At 42.7% G+C, this 14,278-nt stretch overlaps 1 long non-coding RNA gene across 1 annotated transcript in view; it reads left to right on the top strand.

The window, feature by feature from the left end:
• The first annotated feature begins 7,639 nt into the window (after positions 1 to 7,639).
• LOC144297981 (uncharacterized) overlaps positions 7,640 to 14,278 on the top strand; it is a 40,815-nt gene continuing 34,176 nt past the window's right edge. The window contains exon 1 of the long non-coding RNA XR_013364995.1: positions 7,640 to 8,488. This is a non-coding gene — a long non-coding RNA (uncharacterized LOC144297981). The remainder of the gene's footprint in view (positions 8,489 to 14,278) is intronic.

Here is a 14,278-nt window from a genome sequence, read left to right as displayed (position 1 = left end):
CATCTACTATAGTCAGAGCCTAATGCCGTATGTATTATCTCATTGAGTCCTCCTCAGGTACTATTATTCCCATGGTACAGATAAGCAAATTGGGAGGTGACCCTAAAGAGCATGGAGAGGGATTAGGAAGTGAGACAGGGGAGGGAAGGCACCGCGGCTGTGTTAATGAGCAGGTCACTCGATCCCGTTGGGACCCCGTGAGACTCCGCGAAGCACACCTCAGGATGAAGTGGTGAGGAATTGAGAGTTTTACCCACCAGCTTCTGCTTCTCATTGGCTTGAGGTTTCCTCCTGTGGTTTAACTCCCTGACACCCCTGGCCTGTCCTGAGCATGCATCGAGCAACGTTGATAGGAGGGGGCATCTATAGCATCAGCAATAGCACCCTTCAAGATTTTGCCCAGGCAGGCCTGCCCTTGATGTTCTCTCCCAGGTGACCCAGGCTAACTGCCATCAGGTGGACTGGCAAGGCTTCTCCTTAATGAATGGATTCAACTTCTTTTTTTTTTTTTTTTTTTTTTAAGATTTTATTTATTTCTCCATGAGAGACACACACACACAGAGGCAGAGACACAGGCAGAGGGAGAAGCAGGCTCCATGCAGGGAACCTGATTTGGGACTCGATCCTGGGACTCCAGGTTCATGCCCTGAGCCAAAGGCAGGCAGACGCTCAACTGCTGAGCCACCCAGGAGTCCCTGGATTCAACTTCCTAAGAACTGGGCCACTTTGTTTTTCTCAGTATCCCTTGGGAGAAATGTTCAACAAATGAATGAGAAGAGGACGCAGCAAGTCAATGTCCTCTGCAGTGCCCAAGAGTGGATGGGGCAGGACTCAAAACCATAAACATTGAATTCTCAGGCCCACCAGCATCACAGCATTGAACAAGATCAGGTGGGGGTGGACAAGGGGTATGGGGGGTGGGGTTGGGGTGGAAGTGGAAGGAGAGAAATGAGTCACAGAGAAATTTCCAACCCAGATTCCCAGTACTTTCATGGATTTGGAGGGGAATGATCTCATGGAAGAAGATCACAAGGTCAGAGTGTTTAGTAAAACCAACGCCTGCAGGGAAAAAAAAAAAAAAAGCACCAGCAATCAATTATATACTTGGCCATACTTCTTTTCTGAACTTAGATCAAAATCCAACTTGTAGATTCTTCCTTAAATGTGACTTTACAACTTGTCTGGTTCCACCCTTCCCTGTCCACTTTAGAGGGAGAACAGTGGTCCCTAAAGAGGAAAATTGGCTTGTCTGAGGTCACAGAGGTGAATCCTAGTAATCTAGTGGGAAGGAAAGGTGACCTGATTCTCATTAATCTATTCTGGGCTGTAGGCTCTTTTGCCTAGTTGATTAGGTCTCTCCTGCCCTGGCATCAGCACTGTAGGTCTTTTCCCGTAGGTGCGGCTAAGTAAACATACCTGATGAGCATCAGGTCACTGGGCAGAGTCTCCAGGGGTTCTGACTCTGGCTCTCCCCCTCCTATCCCCAGAACTCCAGAAAGCAATACCCCTAATATGGGTTGTCCCCGAGAGACAGAAGTGGTGCTCCCCCAGGGGGTCTGTCCAGCTCTGTTCGCAGTTGTAGCAGCCTGGGACGGGCTGAGGACGGCTGCGCTAAGCGGCAGGTGGTTCTCCAGCCAGATGTCCTGGCCCTGGCCCTGCTTTCCAAATGCCAGAAGGCTCTGCTGAGGGTTCTTCCCCTAAGTGCTGGAGCCGGAGTGCACAAGCCTGAGGCTGCATTCTTCTCTGACAGCAGAGATAAGCTGGAGGAATGGGAGGGTGTCTGGGGGAGGAGTCGGTACCAGGTTGTCAAGTCTCTGGGCAGCCAGCTCTTGGGGAATGGTATGCAGAAAAGAGGCCTTCAGGTGGTGGGGACTGAGATGTCTGAGTGGGCTCCGCTGACGTGGCTGACCTGCCTGTGAGGAAGTGATCCTCAGGGAATGAAATAGTCATGGGTTGCGACTCATGGTATCTTCCTCTTGAGGCATCCCTCAATAGCAGTAAGTTTTCAGCATAATGATTTGTCAAATGCATAGAATTTGAAAAAACACCACTTGAGATTCTGTTAAAACCCATAGTGGGTAAGATTCAAACTGAAATGAAAGGTCAGGGCAGCCCTGGTGGTGCAGCGGTTTAGCACCTGCCTTTGGATCCTGGAGACCCTGGATCGAGTCCCACGTCAGGCTCCCTGCATGGAGCCTGCTTCTCCCTCTGCCTGTGTCTCTGCCTCTCTCTCTCTGTGTCTCTATGAATAAATAAAATCTAAAAACAAACAAACAAAAACACTGAAATGAGAGGTCGGACTTAACCCACCACTTTATTTTGCATGTAGGAAGTGGGACAAAACAGTATGTGGGCTTTTTTTTTCCAAGGCACAATCTGGAATTTATTACAGACTGCGGTAGTGCGTGTTAGTAAAAAGGTCCCAAAACTGGGACAAGATACTGGGTTTGCATTTTAACACTGCCACTTTTTAAATTGGGTATAATATCTGTATTCTTCAGCTTCGCTTTCATATTTTTCATCTGTAAAGTAAACACATTGGTTCAGCACACACATCCTGAGAAGATGCAGTGCATGCCCCAGGTGCTGAATATATAAAATGGGGATCCAGAAATGAACGAGACCTGGACCGTGCCCTTCAAGCAGTTCTCAAGTCTAGAAGGTGTGGAAGACAGGGAACAGTCACCAACAGTGTGAGCCTACTGTCTTGGCATATAAGGCTGAAACACAAGCTCTGTTAGGCCAGGGTGTGTGACTAGCCTGTTTGCTGCTCTATCCCAGTGTTTGGTGGCACCTGCCTACAATGCGTGTTTTTAGGAAATATTTGCTGAGTGAATGAGTGTTTATGAACTGTATCCTCCCCTTCTTTTGTTTATGATCAGTTGTATTTCCTTATTTGGGATTTTCCACGGAGCAGTGACAGTTTGCCTGTATATTTATTTAGATTTTTGATATGTTAAAGAAAATTCTTCCCAAAGCAAAAGCATTCAAAATGTACAAACAAGATGATGATTTAGAGTCTTGTAGAACTTGGATGTTATTTATTCCTCATTGCCACAGTGACTTGCACACACAATAAGACTTTGTTGAAGGAAAAAATACATGCTATCCAATAAGCATATGAGCGTGTATTTAATGTCATTACTTCCCACGGAAGTACAAATTCAAACCACAATGAAAAACAACTATGCCTCCACTGGAATGACCAAAATTGAAAAGACTGACAGTACGGAGTTTTGGGAAGGATGTAGAGCAATAGAACTCTTATACGTGTTGGTAGGAGTGTCAAATGGTACAATTCCTTTGGAAAACTGGCATTTTGATGAATGCTAAGCATATAGCTATGTAATGGTTCAGCAGATGCACTCTTTATACTCAAGAGAAATGAGCATATATATCCACCAAAAGAAAGTTTATAACAACTTCATTCATAAAAGCCTCAAACTGAAAATAACCTGAAAGGCTAAAATAGCAAAATGAGTATATAAATTATGGTATATCATAGTATAGTCACACAATTGGCTACTACACAGTCACAAAGCAACAACAACAACCCAGATGAATCTCATGGACACTGTGTTGAATAACAGAAGCCAGGCACGAGAGTACATATTATATGGCTCAATGTATGTAAAGTTCAAGAACAGGCAAAACCAATCAATGGTCAGAATAGTGGCTATTTTTGGAGAACTTACCAAGTAAGTATATGGCCCAGTAAATGTGAGAGCTGGAGGTATGACAAGACATGGTGCGTTGAGGAGATGGGCAGTTCAATATGGCGGGAGGTGTGTGGTGGAGGAGTGTAGGGAGAAGACATTGGAAACATTATTTGAGATCATTTTGTAAAAGGTCCTGTGGTGGTCATTAGAGCCGTTTGCCACATATTCAGCTTTTCTCCCTCTGGTCACTCAGTAAGATTGTACTTTCTGGCCCCTTATGATTGAATGTTCCACATTTTGTTCTGACCAATGAGTTGTAACAGGAAGCCATGTGCATCACTTCCAGACATTGCATTTAATTGCTGATGTCAGATCCTCCAGGGCTCTCTCTTCCCCCTCTGGCATTGGCAGTATTTTGGAAGGTGGGTGCTATCAGCCTGGGTCCCTGGGAGTGCCAGAACTCCCCTGATGTTGCTGTGCCTGTATTGGTGAATAGAAATAAGTAAATAAGTGAATAAGATAATTGCAGATTGCAGTTAAGAATTAGAAAGGAAATAACAGGCTGATGTGATATATAAAGGAATTGGGGAAAGATCTAAATGTGAGACAAGATTCCATCAAAATCCTAGAGGAGAACACAGGCAACACCCTTTTTGAACTCGGCCACAGTAACTTCTTGCAAGATACATCCACGAAGGCAAAAGAAACAAAAGCAAAAATGAACTATTGGGACTTCATCAAGATAAGAAGCTTTTGCACAGCAAAGGATACAGTCAACAAAACTAAAAGACAACCTACAGAATGGGAGAAGATATTTGCAAATGACATATCAGATAAAGGGCTAGTTTCCAAGATCTATAAAGAACTTATTAAACTCAACAGCAAAGAAACAAACAATCCAATCATGAAATGGGCAAAAGACATGAAGAGAAATCTCACAGAGGAAGACATAGACATGGCCAACATGCATGTGAGAAAATGCTCTGCATCACTTGCCATCAGGGAAACACAAATCAAAACCACAATGAGATACCACCTCACACCAGTGAGAATGGGGCAAATTAACAAGGCAGGAAACAACAAATGTTGGAGAGGATGCAGAGAAAAGGGAACCCTCTTACACTGTTGGTGGGAATGTGAACTGGTGCAGCCACTCTGGAAAATTGTGCGGAGGTTCCTCAAAGAGTTACAAATAGACCTGCCCTACGACCCAGCAATTGCACTGTTGGGGATTTACCCCAAAGATACAGATGCAATGAAATGCTGGGACACCTGCACCCCGATGTTTCTAGCAGCAATGTCCACAATAGCCAAACTGTGGAAGGAGCCTCGGTGTCCATCGAAAGATGAATGGATAAAGAAGCTGTGGTTTATGTATACAATGGAATATTACTCAGCTATTAGAAATGACAAATACCCACCATTTGCTTCAACGTGGATGGACCTGGAGGGTATTATGCTGAGTGAAGTAAGTCAGTCGGAGAAGGACAAACATTATATGTTCTCATTCATGTGGGGGAATATAAATAATAGTGAAAGGGAATATAAGGGAAGGGAGAAGAAATGTGTGGGAAATATCAGAAAGGGAGACAGAACGTAAAGACTGCTAACTCTGGGAAATGAACTAAGGGTGGTAGAAGGGGAGGAGGGCGGGGGTGGGAGTGATTGGGTGACGGGCACTGGGGGTTATTCTGTATGTTGGTAAATTGAACACCAATAAAAATAAATCTATAACTTTTACTTATTACCTCTATTGAGAAAAAATGAACAGAAAAATGGGATTGGCAAATAAAACAAATATTTTATTTTATATGTCTACAAGCTTCTTTCCAAATTGGTGTACTTTGCAATGGAGAGCAGATTGGGTTATTAAAAGTTGCCCACTAAAAAAAAAAAAAAAAAAAAAAAATAAGTTGCCTACTGCTAAAAAAAAAAAAATCTAATAACCTTGTATTTCCTTAAAAAATTAACTACCATATGTCAAAACAAATATCATCCAATATCCAATGAGTGTTTCAATTGTTTAATAAACTTTTATTTTACTTAGGAAAAAAAAAAGGAATTGGGGAAGAGAGCAGGGCTGGTCTTGGGGAAAGATTGCTTCATTTGCATGGAGGCCTAGGGATGAGATGGAGTTGGCATGCAAAGGGCCATGGAAATAATGTTCCAGGAAATAGCACGGGCAAAGATTTGAACCCAGGAAAGAGCCGGCTGTATATGAATCACAGAAAGCACATCTTTGTGGTTGGAGGATAGTGGGAGAGGGGAGAGGTGGGCAGGGACGTGATTATGCAACAAGGTTGTGTTAAAGGTCCCTCTAGTTGCTTTATCTATTGTAGGCAAGAGCAAAGCTAGAGAGCTACATTAGGGGGGTGTTGAAAGTGTTCATGGGGGAGGAAATGATGCTGATTCAAGAGTGATGACAGTGAAAATGGAGATAATTGTTCACATTTGAAATATGTTGTGAAAGTGGAATCCACAAGATTTGTTAATGGATTGGAAATGAGGTGTGGTTGGCTGAATAATGGGCCCCCAGTGATACACATATCTCAATTCCTGGAACCTGTATATGTTACTATATTTGGCAAAAGGAATTTGCATATGAGATTAAGTAAGGATCTTGTGATGGGGAGATTATCCTGGATAATCTGGGTAGACCCCGAGTGGAATCACAGGTATCTTTATAAGATGGAGGCAGAGGAGAGTTACTACAGAGAAGAAGGTCATGTGGAGACTGAAGATGCTATGCTACTGGCTTTGAAGATGGAGGAAGAGGTCTAGAATGCAAGAATGCAGCCGTGGAAGCTGGAAAGGCAAGGAAATGGATGGTCCCCAATCCTTCCTGAGGGAGTATGGCCCTCCTGGCACTTTGTATTTGACTCAAGGAAACTGATTGCAGAATTCTCACCTCCAGAACTCAGAATAAATGTGTATGTCATCAATATTTTTATTGTGGTACAATATACATAACAACATGCATTATTTTAAGCACTCCCTAGGTGTACCATTCAGTGGCATTAAATACATTTGTAATGTTGTACAACCATCACTGTTATCTATGCTTGAAACATTTTCTTCATCACAACAAAAACTCTACCCATTAAATAATAACTTCCCTCCCCCACCCCAACTCCTGGTAACCTTGTTTCTATTTTCTGTCTCTATATTTGTCTATTCTAGATTCTTCCTATCAGTGGAATTGCATGATATTTATCCTATGTTGGGCTTATTTCACTAGGCATGATGTTTAATGCCAATGTCCATCATACATCAAAATTTCATTCCTCTTTATGGCTGAATAATATTGTATGTTGTTTTAAGCCGCCAAATTTGTGGTGATTTGTTATAGCAGCCATAGGAAACTAATACATGAGGGAATAGAGAAAAGGTCTCAAGGACAATCCCTAGGCTCTTGGACCTGAAGACTATTTACTGGGAAAAGAGAAGTCTAAAAGAGCAACAGATTTAGGGGAGGAAAATTAGACTCTGTCTTGGTCATATTAAGTTTGAGATGTCTGTTAGACCTACAAAGAGATGCTGAGGGAGATAACTGGACATCCAACTGTGTCATTGTGGGAAGAGGTCAGAGCCGGAGAGTTACATTTGGGAGGCATTATCATACAGATGGTACTTAAAGCCAGCAGACTGACTGAGGCTACCTAGGACAACGGTGTAGAGAGGGAAGACAAGAGGAACAAGTCAACATTTGAAGGTAGAGCAGAGCGAAGAGGAATCAGCCTCGTAGGCTGAGAAGGAGCAGCCACGGAGGTGGGAATAAAATTTGGAATCATGGAAGTTGAGAGAGAACAATGTTTCATTAAGGAGGGCACAGCCAGCCAAGTTTTAACAGACTGAGTAATGGTGGATATTTATGACCTGGGCAAGAGTAGAGTTTAGGGAGGGGAGGGACAGAAGCCAAAGAGGAATGAGTTAAGGGCATGAGAAAATATATATAAGCCTTCTTAACTATTTGGAGAGTTTTTACTGTGAGCAGGAGCAGAAAAATGGGGCAGAGTTCAAACCTTTTATAAGGCGGGAAATATTGTTGTAGTTGTCTATGGTTACCAATAAGTATCCCCAAAACTTAGTGCCTTAAAGCAATGGTTATTCTATTCCATGATTTTTGAGGGTCAGGAATGTGTCATAGAGGGGCTGGATGATTCTTTTGTTCCATATAGCACTGACTGGTGGTCAGTATTCACTGGTAGTATTCAGCTGTTAAATGGGCTGGTTTTGAGGCTTCAAGGTGGTTTGACTCATGGGTCTGGCACCTGGGTAAGGCTGACTAGAGGGCTGGGTTCTGCTGAGACCGTCAACTGGAGTGCCTAATTGTGGCCTCCCTAATATGGTGGCCTCGGGGCTCCAAAAGGGAGTATCCTGTGAACAAAACAGAAGCTACATGGCCTTTGTGACCTACAGTTAGAAGTCACATAGCATTATTTTGCTGTCCTCTATTGGTCAATCCAGCCACAAGCCTACTCAGGTTTAAGGGATGGGGACATAAATCCCATCTCTTGATGGTAAGACATCCAGAGAATTTGTAGCTATGTTTAAAAACCCGCATAGACAGAGAACATGTTTACAGTCTGGATAGGAATGTACCAGGAGATGGGGAGAGGTGAATGATGCCAAAGAGAGGAGAAAAACTTCAGGAATCAAATCCTTTGGAGGTCATGAAGGGACTCAGAAGGCTAGGGATTGGGCATTTTTCCACCTAGGGCAGAAGGGAAGAATGACATCATGAGAAGATGAAGCTCTTCCCATCTGGTGACATCACTGTGCTCAGTAACTAACGTACAGGTCATTATGCTACAAATCATCAGCTCATGGTAGGTGTTGAGGCAGGTTGAGAAGAAAAGAAGGTACAAAAATAATTTCAGAGACTTGGAATATTAAGTATTTTTTTGAAAAGCAAATTTTAACAGTGATTGGCTTTTTGTCATCACCAAAAACAGTATAGATTTTAAGTACATGATTATAAATCCTTAATAATATATTAGTAACAAAATTGCCTTTTTACTTATTATTAATTGTGCCAAGTGTTTATGGAATCTATTTGAGATCATCTAAATTCTAGGAAGTTGCTGACCAATTCTTTTCGATGGGAGCCACATAATATTATATTTCCATTTTGTTGCTGGAGGAACTAGCATTAATTTCATAAAGTAAGTCTGGGAAAGAACCCAAGATTATAACTCTGAGATCATTTCCTTTTTTAGGAGAGCTGAGAACATGGAAAATACTTGTTTATTTTACTTGAGGGGGATATTTGAATCATCAGCTCCTGAGAATGACTTAAAAAAATTATCTGGCAAGGGTTGGTCTTGAGCAAAGTTAGGTAGTAGATCATGTCCTTTTGCAAATGATGCTTTCAGGTGTTGAAATCCGTTTGTAATTCTTGTTCTGGAATTGCTTTCAGAATAAGTTTTTTCACACACACAAAACAATCACCAGGGCTACTTTTGTTTGTTAAGTTGTTCACCAAAATATTTTATTAGTCACAATCTCATAGCTCACTTTATTTAGTCTTGGGTAGTTCCAAAAATTGAACCCCTTATGAAAGTACTGAAGATCTGTCAACAGCAAGGACATCCCAAATAAGGCAAACTAGGCTTTGCTGAGAATTTCCAAAGGGTAGTTCTGAGGATGTTTAGAACAGCACCATTGCAAAGGTCCACACACATACTTCATAGAATTACACCGTGTCAGGAGAGATGGAGATCTTAAGGTCACTCAAACCAAACTTACCATCTATGCCCACTGATATCCCCTCTCTCCAGTATCCTTTATATTTATTTACTGGTTGGATTTCCATCCACTGTAGGTCAGGCTTGACTCTCTTCTCTGTTCCTCTACAAATTCACTTCCTTATTCTTCACCACAATCCGGAATATATTCAGCGGCAGGTTACAGAAAACTCACTTAATAGTGGCTTAAATGCATCTGTTTATTCTTCTATAACAAAGAATCCAGAATTAGGCAGCTATTGGTAAACAAACTTCTTCTGTTTTTAGGCTCTCTCATCTTTAGTGTATTTCCTTTATCCTCAAGCTTGTTGCCTTCTGGTTGTAAGATGACTGCTGTACCTCCAGACTTCGTATCCAGACATTCAAGGCTGGTAGAATGGGGAAGGTGAAGGGGAAGCCAGCTGCATCTCCCTTCTCTCAGGGTAGAAAAAGCTTCCCCAGAAATCTCCACAACATTCTCTCCCTTAGACCTCATTGGTTAGAACTGGTCACACAGCCACCTCTATCTGCACAGGAAACTGAGAAGTTTGGGAAGAGGATTGTCACAATTGGTGTAGACCATTAAGATCCGTCACTGGGAAAACCAAACCAAAACAAAAACCCAAAAAATCCATCACTGGGGCTGGACATACTGGCTCAGCCCAAATCAGGCTATGCTAGTAGGAAAGAAGAAATTGTTTTGGTAGGTAAATAATAGCATTGGCCACAATTGCAGTGTGCTGATTTTACTTCTGAAATGGCTCTCAGTTCTCCCTACCTCACTTTCCACTGGCTTAGCTCTGGTCCTCAGAGTCTTTTAATTTGGCTTGGAGGCAAGCTCTGAACTGATCCATCAATTTCCAGCCCATTCTCCATCAGCTGCCAGACTAACACTTCTAAAATGCAAGTCTGATCATGGCACCCCAAGGATAAGAACTTTCACTGGCTCTCTCTCTCTACTAATGGCCCTTCTTTCAAGCTTGACTTTATTCCTGTCCTTCTCCCCACTCTTACTCATCCTTCAAGACCAAGTCTAAATGTCCCTTTCTCTGGGAAATCCTTCCTTCATTGATCTTGACTAACAAAAACTACTACTCTCTCCTTTTTGTTCTCATAAATCTTTTTAACATATCAAGAATAATGCCTGTTATATAATATTACAGAATATTTGCTCAGATGTCTGTCTCTTGCTGGATTATATTACCCTTAGCAGCTAGTGTAATACCTAGCACATAGTAAGTATGTGCTAGGCAGAAGGAGCTACTTGTTTCCTAATATCTCCTTATGGCAGAAGGAGCTACCTGTTTCCTAATATCTCTTCTCACCCTCTTTATCAGTAAAGGAACTCTAACTTTTAGTTGAGCCTATGGTAACTTTGAATAAGGACCAAATATTTCGATCTCCCTTATAGTTATTTGAAGCCATGTGACATAATGCCTAGAGCCAAAGCAGCCATATTGGATCATGAGATGACTTTGTGAATAGAAGCTGTGCTTAGTGGATAGAAAAGATAAAAGAGTGTGGGTCTTGACGTGGTATATAATGCTTTATTGGCCTAGGCCTGCTTTTGGAGTTTCAGGTGGAAGAGAGAAAAACCTCTGTTGTTTGAGCCACTATTATTTTCAATTTTCCATCATTAGTAGCTAAGCAATTTTAACTGGTAGAAATATATGTACATGTATAAGTTACATAATATAATATGTAAATAGTACTTAAATATACAATAAATGTAATAAATTATATCAACTATATGGCTTATATAATACAAAAAATATATATGTGTGTGATTGTGTGTATATGTGTGTTTAACTGAACTGGTTGAAACACTGTTGGCTGGAACCTAGCATGGCTTGACAACTGTAGGTCCATAGGCTACATTAGGTTCTCGGATATATTAGATATGCATTCATATATTTTAAGCTCTGTGAATACTAGGCAGGGCATACCTTCCAAACCCCTGTGGCCTCATATCTGACTGAGTGTGCCTGTGCACACTACCTACCCCAAGTGCATTAGCATTTTGCAGCCCGTTGTCCTAGAATGAACTTTGCTAAGCTTATAAGGAATGGATTATTCAACAGCTTCTTGCCGAGTATTTGGCTGCCCATTTGCTCTTCTGATGTCTACCTGATTCAAAGAACCATTTATAAAGGGAGGAAAAGGTCAGAATAAAAACATTTCACTCAGCCTCTAAAAACAGAGTTCAGTCCCTGAGGGAAAGTTGCCTCTCTCTGATGGAATTGGCACTAATCACTTACATGCAATGGCAGGACCAAGGCCAATCATTTGTGGGGTTGGGGGTGGATGGGGTTGTCTCCGGTCATGGGTTGGTGTTTCCTCTGCTGGGAAGAAGGCAGAACTCTCCCACCCTCCTGAATGCCACCTCTGACCCAGATGTGCAGTCAGATGTCATATTGGGCAAGTGGGCCATCCCACATCTTGGGATCCGAAGGTTATTTAGTAGAAATTTTCACTATTTTGACATTCGAAATCTGGTATAATGTAAATGAAGGAAAAAAATGTCTATGGAGTTTTGTAGGCCTTACCCAAATACGTTGGGGGTGGTGATGGAAATCACCTCGGGGGGTTATCAGAAATAAAGACAATCTAGGGCTCTTTTTTTAAAACAATTTTATTTATTTATTCATGAGAGACACAGAGAGAGAGGCAGAGACATGGGCAGAGGGAGAAGCAGGCTCCCTGTGGGGAACCTGATGCGGGACTCGATCCCAGGACCCTGGAATCATGACCTGAGCCGAATGCAGATGCTCAATCTCTGAGGCACCGAGGTGCCTCAATCTAGGGCTCTGGACCCAAGGGGCCTTGCCACTCACATTGGATTATCAAGAGCAGTGGTAAAGAGCACAGCTTAGGTCAGAAGGTCTGGGTTCAAATCCTTGCTTCCCACACTCTAGCTTGGTGACCTTGACAAGTTGCTTGACCTCTCTGTGCACAATAGATCTGCTGTGTGTTAGAGCTGGCTCATCCCTGTCAGAGGGCAGGGTGTTTGGATATCTTCCCAATTGTGTTCACTGATGCCATGCTGGCTATGGTGGGAGTTTTTAGACCAGTGAAACTGGCAAATCCAGTCTCCGCTTGCTAACCCTTATACCCTTATACCCACAGAGTATGAAACATTTGCCAGCAACCACATTTCCTAATTTGTACGGTGAGGCTGACAACACCTCTCTCTCCCAGAGGCTGAATTGAAAGGACTTATGGGAAGCACAAGTGATAGCCCTAATACAGGTTGGCATTCTAAGCTCTATTATTTTTGAGGATATTCTTTGGTCAGGGGCAGAAGCAAGATTTGACTTAATCTGGGACACCTGAGTGGCTCAGCAGTTGAACGTCCGTCTGCCTTTGGCTCAGGGCATAATCCTGCAGTTCCAGGATTGGGCCCTGCATAGGCTCCCTGCATGGGGCCTGCTTCTCCCTCTCTGTGTGTGTGTCTCTCATGAATGAATAAATCAAATCTTAATAAAAAAAATTTAACTTGCTCTAACATTGGTTGGCACTACCATTTAACCTCCTGGTATCTGTTTTGCCCCTGGGGCTTATTTGACTGTCATGACAGCCTGTCAACCTGCTCTGAAATTTGAGTTATAGAACTATGTGTTCGGACTTAGAAAATGGGCCAGTATTGACAGAGTGATGCCAGAGTTTTGGAAGAAAGGCATGGCATGATGCACAGGAGTGGGGGATGTACCTCAACCTGACTGTGGGGGAAAATGGATCACAACCAAAGAATGCTGGAGTGCAATGGGCTCTAGGAAATCATGCAATCCAAACCCTTGTTTTACATACAGGAGACCTACAACTCTCAGATGGAGGCTTGGGTTTTCCTCTGTTATTGTTCCAGTTTCCTCCCCCATCCCTTTTTTTAAAAGATTTTATTTATTTGAGAGAGAGAGCATGAGCACGAGTAGGGGGTGCAGACGGAGAGGGAGAAGCAGACTCCATGATGAGCAGGGAGCCTGATGCAGGGCTCGATCCCAGGACCTGAGCTGAAGGCAGATGCTTAACCAACTGAGCCACCCAGGCACACCTGCAGTTTCCTTTTTGACCAGGCTGATGCAATCACTGTCTTGAAGAGGTATCTGCATCCCCCTGTTCACTGCAGCGTTATTCACAATAGCCAAGATATGGAAACAACCTATTGCTGGGTACATGGATAGAGATAAAATATATGGGCAGCCCCGATGGTGCAGCGGTTTAGCGCCACCTGCAGCCCGGGGTGTGATCCTGGAGACCTGGGATCGAGTCCCACATCGGGTTCCCTGCATGGAGCCTGCTTCTCCCTCTGCCTGTGTCTCTGCCTCTCTCTCTCTCTCTCTCTCTCTGTCTCAATAAATAAAATCTTAAAAAAGGATAAAAATATATATGTGTATGTATATAGTGGAATATTATTCAGCCATAAAGACGGAAATCCTGCCATTTGCAACAACATGGATGGACCTTGAGGGCATTATGCTAAGTGAAATAAGTCAGGCAGAAAAAGACAAATACTGTATATTCTCACTTATATGTGGAATCTAAAAGAAACAAACTGGGGCACCTGGGTGGCTCAGTGGTTGAGGGTCTGTCTTTGGCTCAGGGTGTGATCCTGGGGTTCTGGGCTCGAGTCCCACATTGGCCTCCCCATGGGGAACCTGCTTCTCCCTCTGCCTATGTTGCTGCCTCTCTCTCTGTGTCTCTCATGAATAAATAAAATCTTAAAAAAAGAAAAGAAACAAACTCCTAGAAATAGATTGATGGTTGCCAGATGTTGCGGATGGAGGATGAAGGAAATAGGTGAAAGTGGGGGGAAAAAAGAGAAAGAAAATGTTTTAAAAGAGGAGGCATGATATTCCACATCAGAAGTTTTAAGCTGCCTTTGGGCAGAATAATCAT

Source organism: Canis aureus, chromosome 26 (genome assembly GCF_053574225.1).
Source record: "Canis aureus isolate CA01 chromosome 26, VMU_Caureus_v.1.0, whole genome shotgun sequence".
NCBI lineage: Eukaryota > Metazoa > Chordata > Mammalia > Carnivora > Canidae > Canis > Canis aureus.
This window is presented reverse-complemented; position numbering and strand designations above follow the sequence as displayed.